Below are 21,679 nucleotides of genomic sequence, written 5' to 3' on the forward strand. Positions count from 1 at the left end.
CCTGGAAAACTTTGCAGCCAATCTTATTTGTTACAGTGTACCGTGCACCAGGTCCTTATTCAGAATTCTTATCAGAATTCTCTGAGTTTTTATCAACTTTGGTACTTAAAACAGATAAAGTAATTATCGTAGGTGACTTTAATATTCATGTTGACGATGATAAAAATAGCCTTACTGTTGCATTTAACTCTATATTAGATTCTGTTGGTTTCTGTCAGAGTGTAAATAAACCAACACACTGCTATAATCACACTCTTGACCTTGTTCTGACTTATGGTATTGAAATTGAGCAACTATTAGTCGAACCGCATAATCCTGCTTTATCCGACCATTTCTTAGTAACTTTTGAAGTACTGTTACTAGACTACAAAGCATTAGCCAAAAGCTGTTAGTCTGTTAGTGCTATAGCCAAATTTAAGGAAGAGATTCCGCCAATATTTAACTCGATAGCATGTCTGCATGTAGGGGAGGAAACGTATTCAAAATGTACACCACCCCAAATTGATCATGTTGTTGATAGTGCTACAGATGCGCTGCGAATAAAATTAGACTCTGTTGCTCCTTTGAAAAAGAAGAAAATAAAATAACATAGATTAGCTCCATGGCATAATGCCGAAACCCGCAAAATAAAGCAAAAGTCGAGACAACTTGAGAGGATATGGCGTTCCACTAAACTTGAAGAATCTCGTTTAATTTGGCATATTACTCTCAATGAATATAAGAAAGCACTGCGTAAAGCGAGAGCAGCCTACTACTCTTCATTAATAGATGAGAATAAGAATAATGCAAGATTTCTTTTCAGCACTGTAGCCAGGCTGACAGAGAGCCACAGCTCGACTGAGCCTTCTATTCCCATAGCACTCAGTAATAATGATTTTATGTGCTTTTTTAACGATAAAATTGTTACTCTTAGAAACAAAATCAATGAGCTCTTGCCTTTGACCAGTATAGTGTTATCAACAGCTCCCGGAAACGTAAGTTCTAATATTACACTAGATAGTAAACTAGAATGCTTTTCAGCCATAAACCTTGAACAATTAAATTCAATGATTCTCTCTTCTAAACCATCAACGTGTATCTTAGACCCGATTCCAACTAAGCTGTTAAAATAAGTTTTTCCATTAATTAGCACTTCTTTATTAAATATTATGAATATGTCTTTATTATCAGGCTGTGTTCCACAATCATTCAAAGTAGCAGTGATAAAACCGCTTCTTAAAAAGCACAACCTCGATCCAGAGGTTTTAGCCAACTATAGACCTATTTCTAATCTTCCGTTCCTCTCAAAGATTCTTGAGAAAGCAGTCGCAAAACAGTTGTGTGATTACTTAAAAAACTATGATTTATTTGAAGATTTTCAGTCTGGCTTTAGAACACAACATAGCACAGAGACAGCTCTGGTTAAAGTCACAAATTACATTCTAATAGCCTCAGACAAGGGACTTGTCTCTATTCTTGTCTTGCTCGATCTTAGTGCTGCATTTGATACTATCGACCATGATATCCTATTGCAAAGACTAGAGCACTTAGTTGGCATACAGGGAACTGCTCTAGGCTGGTTTAGGTCCTATCTATCTGAACGCTCTCAGTTTGTACGTGTCAACGATGAATCTTCCATGCAAACCAAAGTTAGCCATGGAGTGCCACAGGGCTCAGTGCTTGGACCTATTTTGTTCACACTATATATGCTTCCGTTAGGCAATATTATAAGGAATCATTCTGTAAACTTTCATTGTTATGCGGATGATACTCAACTATATTTATCAATCAAGCCTGATGAAATTAATCATCTAAATAAAATTCAAGACTGCCTCAAGGACTTAAAAACGTGGATGACCTTACATTTTTTGATGTTAAACACGACCGAAACGGAAGTTATTGTACTTGGCCCGAAGAATCTACGAAACAAATTATCTAAAGATATATTAACTATGGATGGCATTAATTTGGCCTCCAGTGAGACTGTAAGGAATCTTGGTATTATATTTGATCAGGATTTATCCTTTAACACCCACATAAAATCAATTTCAAGGACCGCCTACTTCCATCTACGTAACATTGCAAAAATCAGGCATATCTTGCCTCAAAACGATGCAGAGAAACTAGTCCATGCATTTGTTACTTCAAGGCTGGATTATTGTAACTCCTTATTATCAGGGTGTACCAAGAAGTCAGTCAAGTCGCTTCAGCTGATTCAAAATGCTGCAGCTCGTGTACTAACCAGAGTTAGGAAAAGGGACCACATTACTCCTGTTCTGGCTGCCTTACACTGGCTCCCTATAGAACACAGGATAGAATTTAAAATTCTTCTTCTCGCCTACAAAGCCCTTAATGGGCAGGCGTCATCTTACGTGAAAGAACTCATTATACCCTATTGTCCTACTAGGGCATTGCGTTCCAAGAATGCAGGGTTGTTGGTTGTTCCTAGAGTCTCTAAAAGTACAATGGGAGCCAGAGCCTTTTCTTATCAAGCTCCACTTTTGTGGAATCAGCTTCCAGTTTGTGTTCGGACGGCAGACACCCTATCCGTTTTTAAGAGTGCGCTTAAGACCTTCCTTTTTGATAAAGCTTATAGTTAGGGCTGATTAGATTCAGCCCCTAGTTTTGCTGATATAGGCTTAGTTTGTCGGGGGACATCTTACTTCTTCCTTCTCTCTGTCTATACCTGTGTACTCTCATGTTCCGATTAACCCAGCTTCCCCAAATGTCTTTCTTTTTGGTGTCTATATACGCCGGGATCCGGAGTCATGGATGATCCTGCGGTCCTGTGTCATGGATCGCGAGTCCTGGATCTTGAGTCGTGGCTGTGGTCCTGGATCATAAGTCCTGGATGGATATACTCGTGGATTCATCTTCCTATTATACACACATGCATTTCCAAACATTTGGACTACCTATGTTGCAAATGTATTATCTTTTCAATTTACACACGGCATCTATTGCATGTCTGTCCGTCCTGGGAGAGGGATCCCTCCTCTGTTGCTCTCCCTGAGGTTTCTCCCATTTTTCCCTATAAACTGTGGGTTTTCTCTGGAAGTTTTTCCTTGTACGATGTGAGGGTCTAAAGACAGAGGATGTCGTATTGTCATACTGATATTCTGTACAAACTGTGAAGTCCACTGAGACAAATGTAACATTTGTGATATTGGGCTATATAAATAAACATTGATTGATTGATTGATTGATTGATTGGTCAGCAGGCAGTGCTTTCACTGAGTTGAGCTCTTAGCCTGCAACCTAACCTGCTCCGGGGCAGGTTAGCCGCACAGCCTAAGTTACCATGGAGATCTAGCCCGCTAAAAAGAGAACCAAATTCGTAGGACGTAGGAAACCCAAAGTTTTCCCTGAAGTTAGCCGGATAGCGAAAATCCTGCTTCGTAGTATACCCCCCTGGTCGTGGCTGCTCTTCGCGTTGCGTCCTCCTGCCAGAGAGAGAGAGAGCGAGATCCGGCCCAGTCCTTTATCCGGCTAGCTCCAGCCGCCAGGTGTCCTCAATCCCCGTGAGCACAAACAGAGGAAGAGTCATTAAAGGGCCACACACACACACACACACACACCCACCACCAGAGATAGTGAGGCAGGGGTCGTCACACCCCCCCCCCCCCCTTAAAGTCGGTGTGGCACCACAAACCAACCCCATCCAAAACCAAAGCAAAAAGTAATGGAAAACAAAACCACACATATGGCACTCCCAGGGGCGGATCTAGACAAATATTCATGGGGTGGCAAGAGGGTGGCAGGAGAATTTCAGTGGTGGCATCCCCCTGGCAGAAGTATATGCTGATTTAATCGCAGTCATATCAATCAATGTTAACTTGGAAAGCCACAATATTGATATTTTAACTCAATAACATTAGGTGACATTATTGTGGCACATCAGTAAAGCCTTAAATATAAATATATAAGGTGGCACACGTAATTTTATGAATTTTAACTGAATGAGTTGGTTTAACTCTTAGACCAGCAGGGGTACCAAATATGCAGACTGCTGCAATAAGTACATTAATGAACTGTCTCATCGATGTGTGTCTGTATGAATATGATAATATTAACAATCATATTATTCCTATCAGCTGTCAATCACTGTTATGATTCACATATTCAGTGTTATTATTAAATAAACTATATTTTTTGGAGGAGTTAATGATGAACGTTCCTCAAGATGCTTGCTCACCCTCCTTCAAATTTGAAAGACCAGTAATTACTATCATAATTCAAAAGAATCAAAGGAACAGTTCAGCGCCCCACAACTTCATTGCAAACAGTTACAACCTTGACTTTACATCAGAAAGAACAAACATTAAAGAAATGACTAACTGCATCAGTTAGGGTTAAAAAAAAAACGTGTATTCAGCTAAAACATACATCGCTGCAGTTATTATCCAGTGGAATGCCCGTACCTACTGGCCTAGTTAAATCAAAGTGGTTACTTTTTTTTGGCTGGGCAGTGAAGTTTTACACACCGTCTTATTTGACTTTCTCAGGACTTGAAACCGTTTTTTGGGGGCAGACCCCCACAAAGAAGAAACATATATTTACACATGTAAGGTCATCTTCTTAAACAGTTTATTATTCTCATCGACTCATCCATGAGCAGAGCATCAAGTTGGCATGCCTATAACAGCTGAATGTGGCGATTACCATCTTGATCAGCAAAACGCCACACAAACTTATTAAGATTTAAAGCTATGGTGCGTTTTGATTCAATGCTGAGTACAGCCAAACTTGACAGGCTCTTCTTTGTCATAGTAGACCGCAAACAGTTGCGGCGCCAGAGTATTTTTGTTGGGTAATCTATGGTAGGGCTAACCCATACAGTGGTGGGGCTCAAGTCAGTATTTGCAATGTAATTACATACACGCTCCCCTTGACAGTGAAACGCCACGCGTGAGGTTTAGATTATTTTCCTGTCTCAATCCAAATTGAACTGTATGAAATAAAAAGGCACATTTGTCTTGAAGTAAATAAAAAGGGCGACCTGGAGCCAATCCCGCAATTTCCCCACAGGTGAAAGAGTTGAAAACCCAACCCCTGCAAGGGGGCCTGGGGGGATTCTCCCCCAGGAGATTTTTTGAAATACTAACATCAAATACGCATTCTGGTGCTCTCTTGAGATGAAAAATAAATAAATATTACTACACGACATATTTTAAAAAATGGTTGGTTGTTACTTTGTTCTGAAAGCTGAACCTGCTGCTCCTCACAGAGAGGAGAAGGAAGAGGCTGTGTTAATTACTTTACATTGTGGATAAGGGTGGATAGCCCCCATTGTTCTGTGTGTCAAAATGAAAGACAGCCCACACACCTATCAATCATCAAACCGTGGGGTCTTATAGTTGTACCGATGTATATAGAGATGTACTACAGCAAAAGTATTCTCCGTCGGGACTTCCTGCAACAAGACCACGCCGTTATCGTGATTCTGATTGGCCAGAAGACATTATCAAAGATGTTCTATTGAGAAGACGATCACTACGTGACAAAAGTTTTCAAAACCGTTTCTAGTCTTCGGTATTTCCAGACAAGTGGCTACTGAAATCAATCTTACTATGCTGTCTGTGCAATTTACTCCGCACGAGTTGGCAGACTTTATTTTGCTTACTTTAACATCATTTTTCATGGTGGGGCTAAGCCATTTATTGGTATGGCTGTAGCCTACCCCAGCCATACCCTGACCTCAAATACCTCATTCCTTCTGTCTACTTGTATCCGAAATGCTTCTTGTTTTGCGCTGTCCTCCCTTTCAAATGAAATACTTAGCCTGAAATGGGGAACCAACAATAGGCATAAGTGATATAACCTGGTCACCTGGATTAAACTTCTGTCGTGCCGAACGACGGTCATAAAACTTCTTCATTTTACTTTGAGACACTGACAGCTTTTCCCGTGCCATACTCAAAGCAACAACCAAACGACGTCTGAAGCCATTCACATAATCCACCAAGCTCCGTGGTGGCTCAGTGTCAACACAACCCTCTTTCAGCACTGCCAAGGGACCCTGTACAGCATGTCCGAAAACCAAAAGGTCTTTCAACAAAGAATCCTGACGTTGCTCCTCTCCCACCTCATGGTGTGTAAGTAATACCGAAAACTCAGACAAAGATGGAACCTCTACTGTGTCAGTTGACTTTCCATCTGGTAGCAAGTCATGATCCCTTTTGGCCCGAGCACGTGTGATCACACACGATGCCGTGAAGTCTGGCACCACTGTAGAGCGCTTCTGCTGGTCTGATTGAGTCAGGATCTGAGAAGCGCTCTACAGTGGTGACTAACAACACAGAGGGAACATCAGCCCAGACTCTACCACCTGCCAAATCGTTACCCAGAATGAAATGTATCCCCTCGATTGGAAAAGCTGGACGTACACCAATAGCTACCTCCCCTTTAACAAGGTCACAGTCAAGATACATCTTATGAACAGGAACAGGGAAAACCGTTAATCCCATCCCCCGACTCCGAACCGTGTCACCAGTGTGACTTTCCTCAGACAAAGGCAGAACAGAGTCAACGATAAAGGAGTCAAATGCATGCACCTGTATCCCTCAAAATGTTAATTGGAACTCTGACATTGCTACCCACCAATGACACCAAGCCCTCTCTTATAAAAGGATCCTAGGACGCCAAAACCTCTGATCCCCATAAGTGGTCCATAAGCACCTCGTCAACACAGCAGCTTTTCACAGGAACAGAGCAGAGCAGCTAACCAACGTTTTAAATGAACAGACAAATCCCTCGCCATTTCCACATATGTTTGACCCTGTTTTTTCTCCAAGGACCTAAAACGCTGTCAATAAGCCTCAGGAACGAGTTCATATGCTCTAAGCTCCGCCAATTTTATTTTAACATAGCTAGAGCTATCCTCCGGACATAACACGGAATATGATGACTTTGATCTTCCTGTGAGCACACACTGAAGCATCAGGGCACAGTCTGCATCCAGCCAATCCCGAGCCTTAGCTACCCGTTCAAAAAGCAAAAAAAAAGTGTCAGGATCACTTTCATTAAATTGCGGTAACAAGCGCAAGTTGTTAGCATCGAACCGATGAGGAGACCTGGGCACCTGTTCACCGTGCCGCTCACCCAACACCGCACCATCTCTGACCATATAAAGACGTTGTCCTTCCATATCCAGTTTGGCTTTCTCAGTCTCCTGCCGCATCCGCTCCACTGCTTCCTTTTCAAACTCCATCTCATACCTCATTTTGTCATGACTCAGCTGCAACTAGCCTGCAACAGCGGTTTTAACAACACCCCTCCTTTCTCTGCCGGAAACACTCCGTTTCACCTACAGTAATGCCGACACAATAGTGTCGGCATTAGGTGAAGAGTCTTTTATAGTGCTTTTTAGCCTCTTATCGCCTACGATTTCCACCGAGAAATGTTCAGCAATAACGAGCAGCTGCTCCATTGAGAAATTGCCAAGGGCTTCCTGAGACGGAGCCCTGATAAATGCGTCTACATCCGCCATACTACCACACAACACCGGAGCTTACACTGAGACGAAAGCAAAAATAAATGATTGGAGTTCCCCCACTAACTATGACACCTGCTAACTAATCTCCTCCCTAGTCTTCATGTAGTTACTTGCGGCGGGTACTTATGCACTGGAGACCGCTGGCCCAGCAAAGCGACTAGCAAGCTAGCAACAATACTGCGACCACGGCCATGCCCCCAAGCCGAGGCTTCAGCCACTTTCACCACAACATTAAACACCCCGCCCAACGATCCCAAGGGAACCGTCGCTACAACCTACCAGGGGAACCTCCGCACAAAAAATTAACTAACTCCCAAAACAACCTTACTTTACTGGAATGGACGAGCCCCCAGCTGTCATGGCTTGGCTCTCAGCCACAACAAACACGCGACAGAAACGAGGGCGTGCATAGAAAAAGAGAGTTTATTCACTGCTGTTGAAGGACACAAACAGGCGAAACAAACAACGAAACAAGAGGTCAGCTGGTCGTGGCTGGTCTTCGCGTTGCGTCCTCCTGCCAGAGAGAGAGAGAGCGAGATCCGGCCCAGTCCTTTATCCGGCTAGCTCCAGCCGCCAGGTGTCCTCAATCCCCGTGAGCACAAACAGAGGAAGAGTCATTAAAGGGCCACACACACACACACACACACACACACACACACACACACACACACACACACACACACACACACACACACACACACCCACAACCAGATATAGTGAGGCAGGGTCGTCTCCAAGCGGCAAACTCTGGGGAACAGCCGGGACGCCAATACGGAAGTGCAACACACTGCAGTTCATACATGGGCCGCTAGGGACTGACTGCAGAAAGGAGCAATTTCCATAGACCCCCATGTTAGAATGCCCAACTTTACAGCAGAAAAAAACATGTTTCTACCCATGGATGCAATAAATATTATTATCGATATAGTTAAATTCCACCTTCATGATTATGAATCTGTCAATGAATTGTTTTCTAACACGACCCTTTTATTTATATTAGGTCTTAACGTTTTTGCATAAATTAGGGCGTGGTCACTTTGATGGACATGTACATGCCTCACTGTCAGCTAACAGCAACTTGTCCACTCTGCTGGCTTCAACCATAGAGGCTACAACGTTAGTTAGTCATAGTACTGTACTTGACCCTTTAGCTTTAGCCGTGTTCGTGGTGATTGTGCCTTTTAGGGAATATTGTTACAAATACCAGACAATTAAAATGTTGTGCTGTGCGCTTGAATATACTAACAGAATTTCCATGAAGGTTAAAATGATAATATTATACATGTTAATCCCGTTCGCAGGTGTTTGTGTGCTTGGTAGCTTAGCTTGTTACTTATTAGCCAGCTCAGGACGTAACCCTTTATACATACATATACATTTTAGTTTATGATTCAGCCTTGGGTAAGACTTTTATAGTCTATGGCTATGACGCCCATAATGCTAAACTGGAGCAAATGTTAATAGGGGACCCAATTATCCCAGTGGTGGCCGCCGGAGCTAACGGAGCCGCAGGGGGCTAGCTCCAGCCGGCGTCCCGGAGCTAGCCCACTGCGGCTCCGTTAGGTCCGGGCGATAGAGTCCGTCGTTATAACTGGAGATCAAGGAATGCAGCGAAACGCAGACTTGGTTCGCCTGCTGTAGTATGTTAGAAATTAAAATCAATGTTTTGATGGTATAATGTAGCTTAAACATACCGTCAGTTTAAACGCTCTTTTATACTGAAAAACCAGAAATTCTTGTGCACAAGCAGTTAAGCTTTTATTCTGAAAATCCTTCATCTACGGTTAGCATGTAGCATTTGGCTAATATACGATTTCCTAGAGATGAATTGAGAAGCGAAATGACTTGGTGTGGTGAAAACCGAAACCTACTGATTTAACACTACAACGATAGATGTCGAGGTACTACCATGTTGAATATTAAATGAAAGTACAGTTTATTTGAATACATTATTGTTTACAGACGAGAGTAGCATGTGACAACATCCGGAATGACCGGAAACCAAACGAGCCGAGAAGTATTGTTTAGAGTATTGATTACAGCGTTTAGAATGTGTTAAATGAAAAGTGATGAAAGAGAATATGAGGAGAAACTGCGTGTTAAGCATATATTGAATGTGAAAAGAACCTATCCTCTGTTGAAATGCAATAACGGACATTGGAGACGAGGTGAGCCGGCTGGCGGGGAGGAGCCAGCAGAGGATATATATAGCAGCGCCGGAGGAGAGATCCGCTGTCTTCTTCTTGCTCAGGAGAACCAGATCACAGCTGTTTTCTGCCGGAACAATATTCTGTCTGTAACACTACCGCGCCTTTTTTAATTAAAGTATCCCATTTGAATCTTTTCAGAGACTCCATTTAGTCTCATTTTAAAGCTTCTCTCCTGGACGCGAGAATAAAGAACACATTTAACAATTGGCGAGCTAGCCAGGATCTCGCAAAACCGGGAGAGACTACAGCAGGCTGCTTGCTGGACCCGCTGGCATCCGTTCAGCACACAGAGAGCTCAAATCAACTAGGTATGGAGAAACCTGTTATACCGAATTCTTCAATAGTTAATGTAGGACAATGTTAGTTCTGTGTGTTTGACGGCGGCCAGCGGATCCTGAAAATAGCTGTGCAATTTAAGTTAAAACAAGCCTAAATTGATAAATATTGGTAGCATACCACGTGGCGTTGCTTTGTTACAGGCAGGGTGAGTTCAATTTCTTTTTTTCTATTTAACCCTGCATGCTATTCGTTTGTCTGTTAGTACATGTCGGCTAGAGGCCAATCACTATATGTGTCTTTTGTGGCGTTTTACGTGAATGGTTTTAGGCCATTAAGCAGTCGGGACTGCTTGAGGCAAAGACACAGCCAAAGTTTGAAGCTAAGGTTATTGGAGTGAGTGTTTTGTGTAACAACAGCGTGAGGCTGTTTTAAAAAAGTCCTATTTCAAGGAAAAGGCCTGAGTAGTTTGAAGCTCTCAGTGGTTACACCATTCTGTTTTTCAAGACATTGCGTTGTGGATTACGGCAGGAAGTGCGACATTCGTGCGTTAGATAGACGATATTCTTCTAATTGTGTTTGCTTAGCGTCCTATTTGTCCCATAAATAGCGTGTTTAAACAGAAGAGATGACCATACAGACTCTTAAAGTCAAAACATTTACGTACATGGGTAGAGGGCTATAATGTAAGGGTATGAGGCCCATTTATCATTGTAAACTAAATGGAAATGTTATTTTAAACTACAGTGTTGTGTGTTGAATTTACTAGACAAAATATCACCTCACCAATTTCAACTCCAGGTGTTTTCTCAAATCCCTTTGTTCTTCAGGTCAAAGGTTGGAAAACCAGTTGCCATTTTGTCTTGACCTCATGTTCACGGTGAGCCACACGGCAGTCACCATTTCATGAAATGCTAATTGAAGTACTCTGTTTGCTTTAACACACTGAGGCTAGGCATTCCATCTTCTAAAGAACATCATACTTCTTGTTAGAGTTAGAACTATTGGAAGTATTTCTTCTTTGCAAATGTGTTTTGGCGGTTATGTGTTGTGTTGTTTAACCATAGTGTAAATTCCTATTTTAAAGATATTTTTGAGGAAACTAAGTTTCTCCTTGTTAAAAACGAGTCAGTTTTGAAACAGCTATTCCCTAGTGGATTAAGCTGGAATTTAAAATAGCGCACTCTGGTGGTAGTACAGAATTATTACCCAAATAGCGGAAACACCATAACATTGTGAATATTCTTCTTTGCAAATGTGTTTTGGCGGTTATGTGTTGTGTTGTGTAACCATAGTGTAAATTCCTATTTTAAAGATATTTTTGAGGAAACTAAGTTTCTCCTTGTTAAAAACGAGTCAGTTTTGAAACAGCTATTCCCTAGTGGATTAAGCTGGAATTTAAAATAGCGCACTCTGGTGGTAGTACAGAATTATTACCCAAATAGTGGAAACACCATAACATTGTGAATTTGAACCAAATTCATATTTCAAAGTCAAAACCATACACGGTACAACTTTATTTTAATATTTCATATTTTAATTTTGCATATTTTTTAAACATTAATTAACTTTATTAATATTTTACCTTAAACTTAAAAAAAAAAAAATCTATAAAAATAATAAAACTTTGAGCAAAAAAAAAAAAGAAAAAAAAAAGTTCGGACGAACAGCAACGAAGGTGCTAGTCAGAAGATTAGTGCTTCATCTTTGATAGGTTAATAAATAATTAGAGAACATGTCACCAAAACAAACTAAGTTGAGACTAGACGCAGGGCCAGGCTCAACTGCAGATATCAAGGAAAGGGTAAAAATCAGATCAGATGCCATAACAGCTCCAAATCTTAGACAAAAAACATGGAACCACATGGAGAAACTGTTGGAACAATGGCAAACAAGAGGACTGTATCCAGCTGATGATCAACCAGCACCAACGAAAGCCCATAGAAAAGCAGTAATTGACCATGAAAATGGAGAATACCTGCGAGAATAACAAGCATGGATCAAAGCCGGACAACCCTCTTGGTATGGACCTGTAAACATTGCTATGAACAGAGCTGAAAAAAGAAAAGCTATGGTTGCAAGTCTGGTATTCCATCTGGAAGATGCCAGCCAAGGATTGACAAACAGCTTACATGTGGAAGAACTCGGCAGAATAATGAAAAAGGGACTCACAGAGACATGGAAGCATTAGTGTCAAAGCTACCTCCACTCACGAAAGGAGGTCAGAAGTGGGTGAATGATCTGAAGAGATACACAGCCCAGGACCATCTGTGCTTGGGAGACATGAGGGCCTTGCTCGGACGGATTGAAAGACGACTTGAAGTGAAAGCAATAGATTCCGAGGCCAATTGCACAAATGACCCAGATGACACTCCATTCAACTACATCAGGTCGAATTATTGGGCTGCTATTCGTCACATCTACCCAACAACACGGAGTTTACATGCCCTCAACAGCCTGAGAAAAGAACCGGGGGAAGACATACGCCTTCCTGAAGAGATGTGAAGGAGTGTGGGAGGACTCCACTGGAGAACGACATGACGTTTCACCGTCTGTCGTAATGCTGTGGAAGAACGCGGTCATTAACGCCCTTCCCCAATCAGTGCAGGCAAGCCTGGGAGATGTGGTGGCATTAGACGCTATACCCATTGAAGAATGGAGACAACATCTCATTTACAATGATATGAAATACCAAGCAACCCAGAGATGTCAAAGACGTACAGAATTTCCAAACATGAACCAAATGCCGCAGACAGCCTGGTATCAACCACAACAATGAGGAAGCTTAGAGGACCAGACCATCAGGTGATGCATCTTCAGCACTAGAGTATTTGGAAATCCAGCTACATAGAGCCACATATGTCACCACAGGAGGGAGAGGTTGAATGTTATTTAAAAGATAGTGAGTAGAATATTGCATTTACACAGAGCATCCACAGATTAGAAGTAGCAGAGTAGAACATTTAGTAGACTATTTTTGTAATTATGAGAAGGAAAATACATTACGAGTGATGTTGTTCCCCCACACAGAAAACTATTGTGTCCACACAACTAGTGAGGCCAAGAAGACGGGCTTCCACCCAAAATATGCAAGGGGCGGCGATACACCTGACGTGAAGCTGTCCAGACCTGAAAACAGAAACTCGATTCTGCTGTGGTGAAGTCTGGCTACAAAGGGAGGTGTCCGATAGGGTCGCTTGTCTCAAACCAGTGAAGAAGTCAACAAGAACCCAGCTGAACTAGAGAGTGACTGTTAACGGGAGAACAGTGACGGAGCGACGGAGACTGGCCCAACATTTTCCAGCCAGTACATAGATGGACCCCGTCAGAAGACCGGGGCTGTGTTTAAAGGGGAACTTCATTTATTGTTAGCCAGAAGTGCAGTTTTTAATCAAACAATTATTTGATTTATGGAGTCAGATTACATTTTTCTCATAAACACAATTTTATAATCGGTCTGAAGTATCTGTTTTAAGGCGTGAGCTGCAGATTAAATAACATAACACTGATTGAGAGCTTGGATGAAGAAGTTGTAGGGTTTTTACAACAGTTTCAAGAATCAGTCTTTATTTATTTGTTCTTGAGTAACTTTACTGATTTATAGTGTAGTGCGTAAGGCAATATCTCATTTGAGTGAGGGGCACCAGCCCTTCATGCAGGTCACTCTCTGAGAGAGTAGTTCATATTTTCCCTCCAGTTTGGAGAAATATTATTTTATCATATGTTAGTTCAGCAGTGTCAACCAATCCTCTAATCCTAGAATTATTGAGACGCATTAGCGACACCAGGGGTATTGTTTTTCGCAGCAACGATGATGCATAATGCCATGACAAAAGCCATTATTGAAACAAGTCAACTATTAGAAGTGCTAATTGCTGATTTTTTTTATAGTGAATATGCATTTATACCATCAGAAAACCATAAATCATACGATATTTTTGTACCCCTTGTGGGTACACGGAGAAGTTATATTTATTTAATGCAACGTTATGGGTTTTACATGTCCTGTTCAGAATAGGGTAATCATTGCAATATTAATTGAGCATTTTATGCTCAAAGGAGGGAGTGTCATGATTATACAGATATGTTGATTTCAGTGACGTTGTAGTTAATAAATAATAACATGTAGTCAACAAGAGGTATGCCGAAGCTCGGGCCTTCTCCAAGGAGGGAGTGGTCCAGTTTGAGATATTAGACAAATAGAAGTGGATGAATATGTCAGAACTCTGAGTAATATTATGCAAGTTTTGTCTACACAGCAGGCTAGGAAAACTACAGAGATACCAGACGAGACACCAGAAGAGACTCCTGTTCGGCCAGGTGATTGGGTGAGGGTGAAGGTTCACAAAAGACAGTGGGCTCATCCCCGGTGGACGGAAGCGTGAAAGGTTGTAACAAACTTCACACGCGCTCCGGTTTAAAGGTAAAGAAAAAGGAGCAAATTGACACCACCTCACACATTGTCACCCTTCACTGGCAACTTCCAGAACATTATTGGGAGTTAGGACTGATTTGGCAGAGCTGGAACAAAACAATAAATAGAAATAAGATAAAGATAGAAACAGCTCAAAAGACAAATTGTCTATAGATTTTTATAGATTGTACATTAATGTGAAAACCTATTTTTTGTTTTACATCTGTAAAAAGAGTCCAATTTGTTATGTTATTTTTGTACTCATTATTTAAATTCTGTAACGGACACAACCAGGAATAAAATAGAGATGATGACGAGAACAAAGCCAAACCAATTGTGGGGTCCCCTAGGGATAAGACTCAGAATAGCATTGTTGATTGTGCTCATTACACTTGGCACCTTTCTGGTTGGAAGGGGAGTACAATATTATGTAAGACATGGATCCATTAGTTCACTCATAGAATGCCCACATCACTAACAAGACTCCAGCTGGGTTTCAGAGACTTTCACTTATCCCCAGAGCCAAAAGATCAGCTGAGCAACAAGAGGAGGAGTTAGAAATACTCGGTCCCAAACAAGAGGCGGTTATAATCAAGATGATTCACCCCCTTATATGCAGTTCTTGTATCAAATGATGAGATGGGTTTAAGTGATTGGGATATGTAAGTGATGGGGATTTACAGATTAGGGGAATCTCTAAATACACTGGATCCATGTTTTAGTCTGTACCAGAAACACCCCCTGTTAAGCTATGAACAACCGATCGGTGACCTGAGCACAATTATTGAAAATGATTGTTAGACACAGGCTACTAACCCACAAGTACAGCTTTGTACTTTCAAACTCTATGAACAAGATTCCCCAGCAGATAGTGGCGACATTGCAGATATGTCCAGTCACAAAAGTTACTAAGGTTCTAAATAACAGTGAGATTTAAAGTGATGGAGAAAATATGGAGACGTTCCTTTATAGTGTGTGAAATATGTGGTGCTTGAAACATCTATGTATTTAAATGTATAGAAGAAAATGGTTTCCTGAAAGAGTTAATTGGAATAAACATGTTACAGTGGGTGAAGGCAATGTTTAGGTATATGGTAAAATTATTAGTAGACATGAATTGTGTTTAGATGACATTTAACAACTAAGATGGATAGTAAGATTAGGAAAATAGAGTGGAAAAGGTTGGATTTATTTTACCTCAGTGTGTTAGAATTAACTATAGATAATGCGTCCCGAGATCTCTCTCTCTCTCTCTCCGCCTGTCAGAACGCTACGACCCCATCGTCCAGGCAGACAAAAGACCTCACCACGGAAGACTCCTCCTCCTCCATAGAACAGACAGAGAACCAGAGCTGAACCAACAACTCCAACGCTGCATCCAGAACTATCTCCACCTGAGGCACCAAGAACCAAAACCAGGTGACATAAAAAGGCACACTCTCATCGGTCCCCCACAGGACATGAAGTTCCAAGCTGAGCCACAAGATTTGGGCACAAGAGCAGAGTGTGGGACATGAGAGCGGAATACGCCCTCCATGCAACAAAGTAGAGACTGTAAAGGAGGAGATGAAAAGCAAAGCAGATGGGACACTGAAGAGAGTTACAGCGGAAGGATCCAAGAGCAGATGGACTGAGGAGAAGGTGGACGGAGGAGAGGAAAGAACGGAGGAGTTGGCATGGTCCGGCAGAATATGAGGGGGTCGTGGCTTGACAACCAGAGGGGGAGAGAAGGAAAACGGGAGTGAGTTTACACATAAACACACTTATTCACCAACGAGAAATACGTAAAGAAAAAGATTTATCAGCCATGAATTAATCAATTGGTGAATTTATAAAGAAAAAAGAGGAAACTATTAAATAACCCTAAAAACACACTGAGGGTAGAACATATTATTCAATCTTTTCATCATATGAACAAATTATTCTTTAAGAGTTTTTTTATTCATGTGTGAATTTGGGGAAGATTGAACTTGTTACAGTATAGACCTACAGTTTAAAGGAATGGTTTTAGTAACCACTCTATAAAAGCAGACAAATCTTTATTTGTATGGAAAATGTTAAAGGTAGAGCTAGTACCAAGCCAAAGATGGTATTCCAATCTAGAGTATTGATTTCTCCATTGTGGCATGGTTATTACCTCAGGAGGGAAGATTAAGGTGGAAATAACATTTGTTTTTCGTCCAAGATGTAGAGTTTTAAAATGACACTGGGCAAAGAGCGAAAGCAAAGTTTAATTTAAAAAAAAAAACTAATGTAGTTGGGAGTAATACATGCGGGGCCTTGGATCACTCATTGTGATGGTGCATATTTGTTACAACAAACATCGTTTAGGGAGAAGGGGTCGCTCCTAAAGGTCATCCATTCACCAGATGACCTGACTTTTAGAGATGTTATTTAAAGGAGAAACATATCTGCCATAGGTGTAAATTCCTGAATTAAACTACAAACCATTAATGAAATGAACTTCTGTTTTTAAAATCCTTGTTAAAGGAGGGAGTAATTATCACATGCTCGGGCACCCAAGGTTCCACACACTGTAAAAGGGGTTAGCATAGTTATTTAAGTAGACCATAATTGAAAATAAATTGGTATAATGAGTTATTGATATTCCACAAGTTTTCACACCATTTCAGGGACTTTATCTCTGCATTAGAACAGACCACCCAAAGGTACTGAGTAGGAACTTTTAAGTGATGAAACTCTACAACTGTTGTAACTGACCAAAATCTTCTCCCAGAAATGACTGTCTAGAATGCCGTACCCCAGAGTAGAACGTACCGATTGATCACGACGGCCCCTTCTAGAGAACATATTACTTTCATACCTTAAATGGTATGAAAGGAGGGAGGGTAAATTTCTCAGGAGGAGACGGTTACAAATGCTAGCAGAACAAGACGACCCACCCCGTATACAGATGTGGATGACAATGATGAGTTAGTTTAAATGATACGGATGTTCGGAGATGAGATTGATCAATGAATGTCCAGCCGATGTGATTCTTTAAATGATGAAATCATGTGAAGAAGTGAGCAAAATTAAAATGGAGTGAATCCATTTCAATTTACTTCATACTATTCCAAGATAGTATATTTTTAATATTTTTATTATTCCAATTAATTTTACACTATTCTAAGATAGTCCATTTTATTTGACTTTATTATTTTATACTATTCTAATATGGTAGATTTCATGTTGTATAAATCATTGCTATTCTAAAATGGTTTGTTTCTTTTCACTTTGTAAAAACAAGTGCCTTAACACTGAGCGTGGTATGAGAACGGTTTCTGTGAAAGGAGGGAGGAAGAAATGTTCTGATACCAAGCCATTGCTGCTATTTTGAAGAATGATATTGAATGTAAACACTAGAAGTTATGCACAAGGGAAAACTTTTATGTTTGAACACAGACAAGAATTTATTTTGTATTTTTGTAAAGCCGGCTGTGAAACCATTCCATTCGATTGTATGTTTGTTAATATGAGATATGTAATATGCAAAGTTCAGATGAAGAACTCATTGATTTCAGTATTATACACACCTTTTAGGTGTGTAAGGAGGGACTGTTAGAAATTAAAATCAATGTTTTGATGGTATAATGTAGCTTAAACATACCGTCAGTTTAAACGCTCTTTTATACTGAAAAACCAGAAATTCTTGTGCACAAGCAGTTAAGCTTTTATTCTGAAAATCCTTCATCTACGGTTAGCATGTAGCATGTGGCTAATATACGATTTCCTAGAGATGAATTGAGAAGCGAAATGACTTGGTGTGGTGAAAACCGAAACCTACTGATTTAACACTACAACGATAGATGTCGAGGTACTACCATGTTGAATATTAAATGAAAGTACAGTTTATTTGAATACATTATTGTTTACAGACGAGAGTAGCATGTGACAACATCCGGAATGACCGGAAACCAAACGAGCCGAGAAGTATTGTTTAGAGTATTGATTACAGCGTTTAGAATGTGTTAAATGAAAAGTGATGAAAGAGAATATGAGGAGAAACTGCGTGTTAAGCATATATTGAATGTGAAAAGAACCTATCCTCTGTTGAAATGCAATAACGGACATTGGAGACGAGGTGAGCCGGCTGGCGGGGAGGAGCCAGCAGAGGATATATATAGCAGCGCCGGAGGAGAGATCCGCTGTCTTCTTCTTGCTCAGGAGAACCAGATCACAGCTGTTTTCTGCCGGAACAATATTCTGTCTGTAACACTACCGCGCCTTTTTTAATTAAAGTATCCCATTTGAATCTTTTCAGAGACTCCATTTAGTCTCATTTTAAAGCTTCTCTCCTGGACGCGAGAATAAAGAACACATTTAACAAGTATTAGCTAAATAAATTATGTTGAACAAGGCTTATTAAGCTGAACATCGCCACAATTGTTCTGCTATGTATCGGTACTTCTTTTCTTAACGTGTGAATGACAAGCATTAAGAATAACAAAATATAGCTAATTCTCTTGCAGATTGTCTCATTTGATTATGAATGTAACGTTTATATAGGGGAACTATACTGTTAGCAGTAACTTGATATGCATGTATTTCATGTTGGCTTAGCTTCTTAGCCTGAGCTAGCTCTGTTTACTTCCAGTTCGGAGGCAGCAGGTCCCGCCTCGGCTACGCCTCTTTGCCCTTATTTGGAGCAGGCGGGATTAGACTCTGACGTCGCTGTGGAGCCGTTAGTGGCCGACTCCGCCTACTAAGGGCTTCTCGGCAACTCTGCAGAATGCTATAGGTGACGTCACGGACACTACGTCCATTTATATAGTCTATGGTCGTCACACATGTCACATAACTGCATTAGGTAGACCCTCCAGGAAAACGCGATTCTGCGATCGCAGAATTTACCGCATAATCAGCAAAATGGCGCAGATTTTTAAAAGGCCGCATATTTATCAAAAGGCCGCATAATCCCCGCATTTTTCCACACAAAGTTGAGAAAAAAAAAAGTTAACTCGTCTTGACGTGACGTCATCAGCTCGCGCATCACAGAATGTAAACAACACTGTATAGAGTGAACGTATGGAGCTCACACGATAGAGAAAACACCAAGATGAAAAAATCTAATCCATCTCATTTACAGACGAACATTTCTACTAAAGACCGGGCAAAAAGTGGAGGGAAACTATTCTGCACCCCGTGCAACTGTGTGTTGGAGCATAAGAGAAAACCGACGGTGATGACCCACTTTGATTCATTCAAACATTCGAAAATGCTTTCTGCTGCTGCGGACAAGAAAGCCAAACAACTCACGTTCATCAACCTCCAAAACCATTTCGAGGGCTACAAGAAACGAAGTGAGTAGCCTACAAGATTGAAGCTGGTCAGATAATGAAGGAGTAAATGAAAACAGAATGAGGCGGAGAAGTGTGTGTGTGTGTGTGTGTGTGGGGGGGGGGGGGGGGGGGGGTGAGATTAAAATAGCCCAATTGCTTTTACAATAAATAAACATTGAATGTGTTTAATTGAATAGTAATAATAATAATAATGCATTTTATTTATATAGCGCTTTTCACGACTCAAAGACGCTTTACAATATGAGGGAGGGTAGACAAACAAGGACAGGCAAACAAGTAAGTATAGTAAAATAAATAAAAAGGCAGTCAAGAGGAAATTGATTGAGAGGAGGGGGGCTTATGGGTAGGCAGAGTTGAAAAGATGTGTTTTGAGGCGGGACTGAAAGACTGTGAGGGACTCAGAGTCACGGAGATCTTGGGGGAGGGAATTCCAGAGCCTAGGAGCTGCCACTGAGAAGGCTCTGTCCCCAAAGCTGCAGAGTGTGGATGTGGGAATGGATAGGAGTCCGGCTGCGGTGGATCTGAGGGACCGTGGGGGTTGATAAGGAGTGAGAAGGTTTGTGAGATAAGGGGGGGCCAAATGGTGGAGTGCTTTGTAGGTGAGGACCATCATTTTGTAATTGATGCGATGGGAGACAGGAAGCCAGTGGAGCTCTTTGAGGACTGGGCTGATGTGATGCCATGATTTGGTATGTGTGAGGAGACGTGCAGCTGCATTTTGAACCCGTTGGAGTCTGTTGAGGGATGTAGTGCTGATGCCGTAAAGAAGTGAGTTGCAGTAGTCAAGGCGGGAGGAAATGAAGGCATGGATTAGTCGTTCGGCTGCGGGGTGGGTGAGAGAGGGTAGGATTTTTGCAATATTGCGGAGGTGGAAAAATGAGGTTTTGACTGTTTGGCGGATGTGAGGTTTGAGGGAGAGGGTGGGGTCAAAGATTACGCCAAGGTTGCGTGCCTGATTGGAGGGGGAAACAATGGTGCCATCGATGGTGAGTGTTATGTTAGTGACCTTGCTGAGGGTGGATTTGGAGCCAATTAGGAGGAGTTCTGTTTTGTTGCTGTTCAGTTTGAGGAGGTTATGTTGCATCCAAGTTTTAATAGCTGTCAGACAGGAATCAATGTGGGTAAGGGGTGGGTTATGGAGGGATTTGGTGCTGAGGTAGATCTGAGTGTCATCAGCATAGCAGTGGAAGTCCAGGTTGAAGTGGCGGAGTATCTGACCGAGGGGCAGGATGTAAATGATGAAGAGGAGGGGTCCAAGTACTGATCCTTGAGGAACACCTTGGGTGACTGAAGCTGTGGCAGAGGAGTGGTTGGGGAGGGAGATGAAGTGGGATCGTTCAGTGAGGTAGGACTGGAGCCATCTGAGTGCAATACCTTCAATACCAATGTCCCTGAGTCGGGTGAGCAGGATGTTGTGGCTCACGGTATCGAAGGCTGCACTCAGGTCAAGGAGGATGAGAATATTGAGGGAACCAGTGTCAGCAGAGGTGAGGAGGTCATTGAGGACTTTGACGAGTGCAGTTTCTGTACTGTGGTGAGGACGAAATCCAGACTGAAGGGGTTCATAAAGCTGGTTGGTTTGGAGATGGCAGTGAATTTGATTGGCTACAATGCGTTCAAGAGTTTTTGAGAGGAATGGTAGGTTGGAGATGGGGCGGTAATTAGTGAGGGAGGAGGGATCAAGACCAGGTTTTTTGAGGATTGGAGTAACGGCAGCAATTTTGAAGGCAGAGGGGACGGTTCCATGGGACAGCGAGGAGTTGAAAAGGTTAGCAAGATAGGTTCAGAGGACGGGGAGGCAGGACTTCAGGAGAGGAGTGGGTAGAGGGTCAAGGGAGCAGGTTGTGGGATTTGAGGAACCGATCAGATGGAGTATTTCAATTGGGGTAACAAGGTTGAACTGGGAAAGGCGGCGCTGGGGAGGAGGAGTCAGGAGGTCAAGGGAGATGGGGGGAGAAATGGTAGCGGTGGAGGTTGGGGGAGATGCTTGTATATCAGATGG

This window comes from Notothenia rossii (assembly GCF_949606895.1).
Source record: "Notothenia rossii genome assembly, chromosome: 8".
NCBI classification, from domain to species: domain Eukaryota; kingdom Metazoa; phylum Chordata; class Actinopteri; order Perciformes; family Nototheniidae; genus Notothenia; species Notothenia rossii.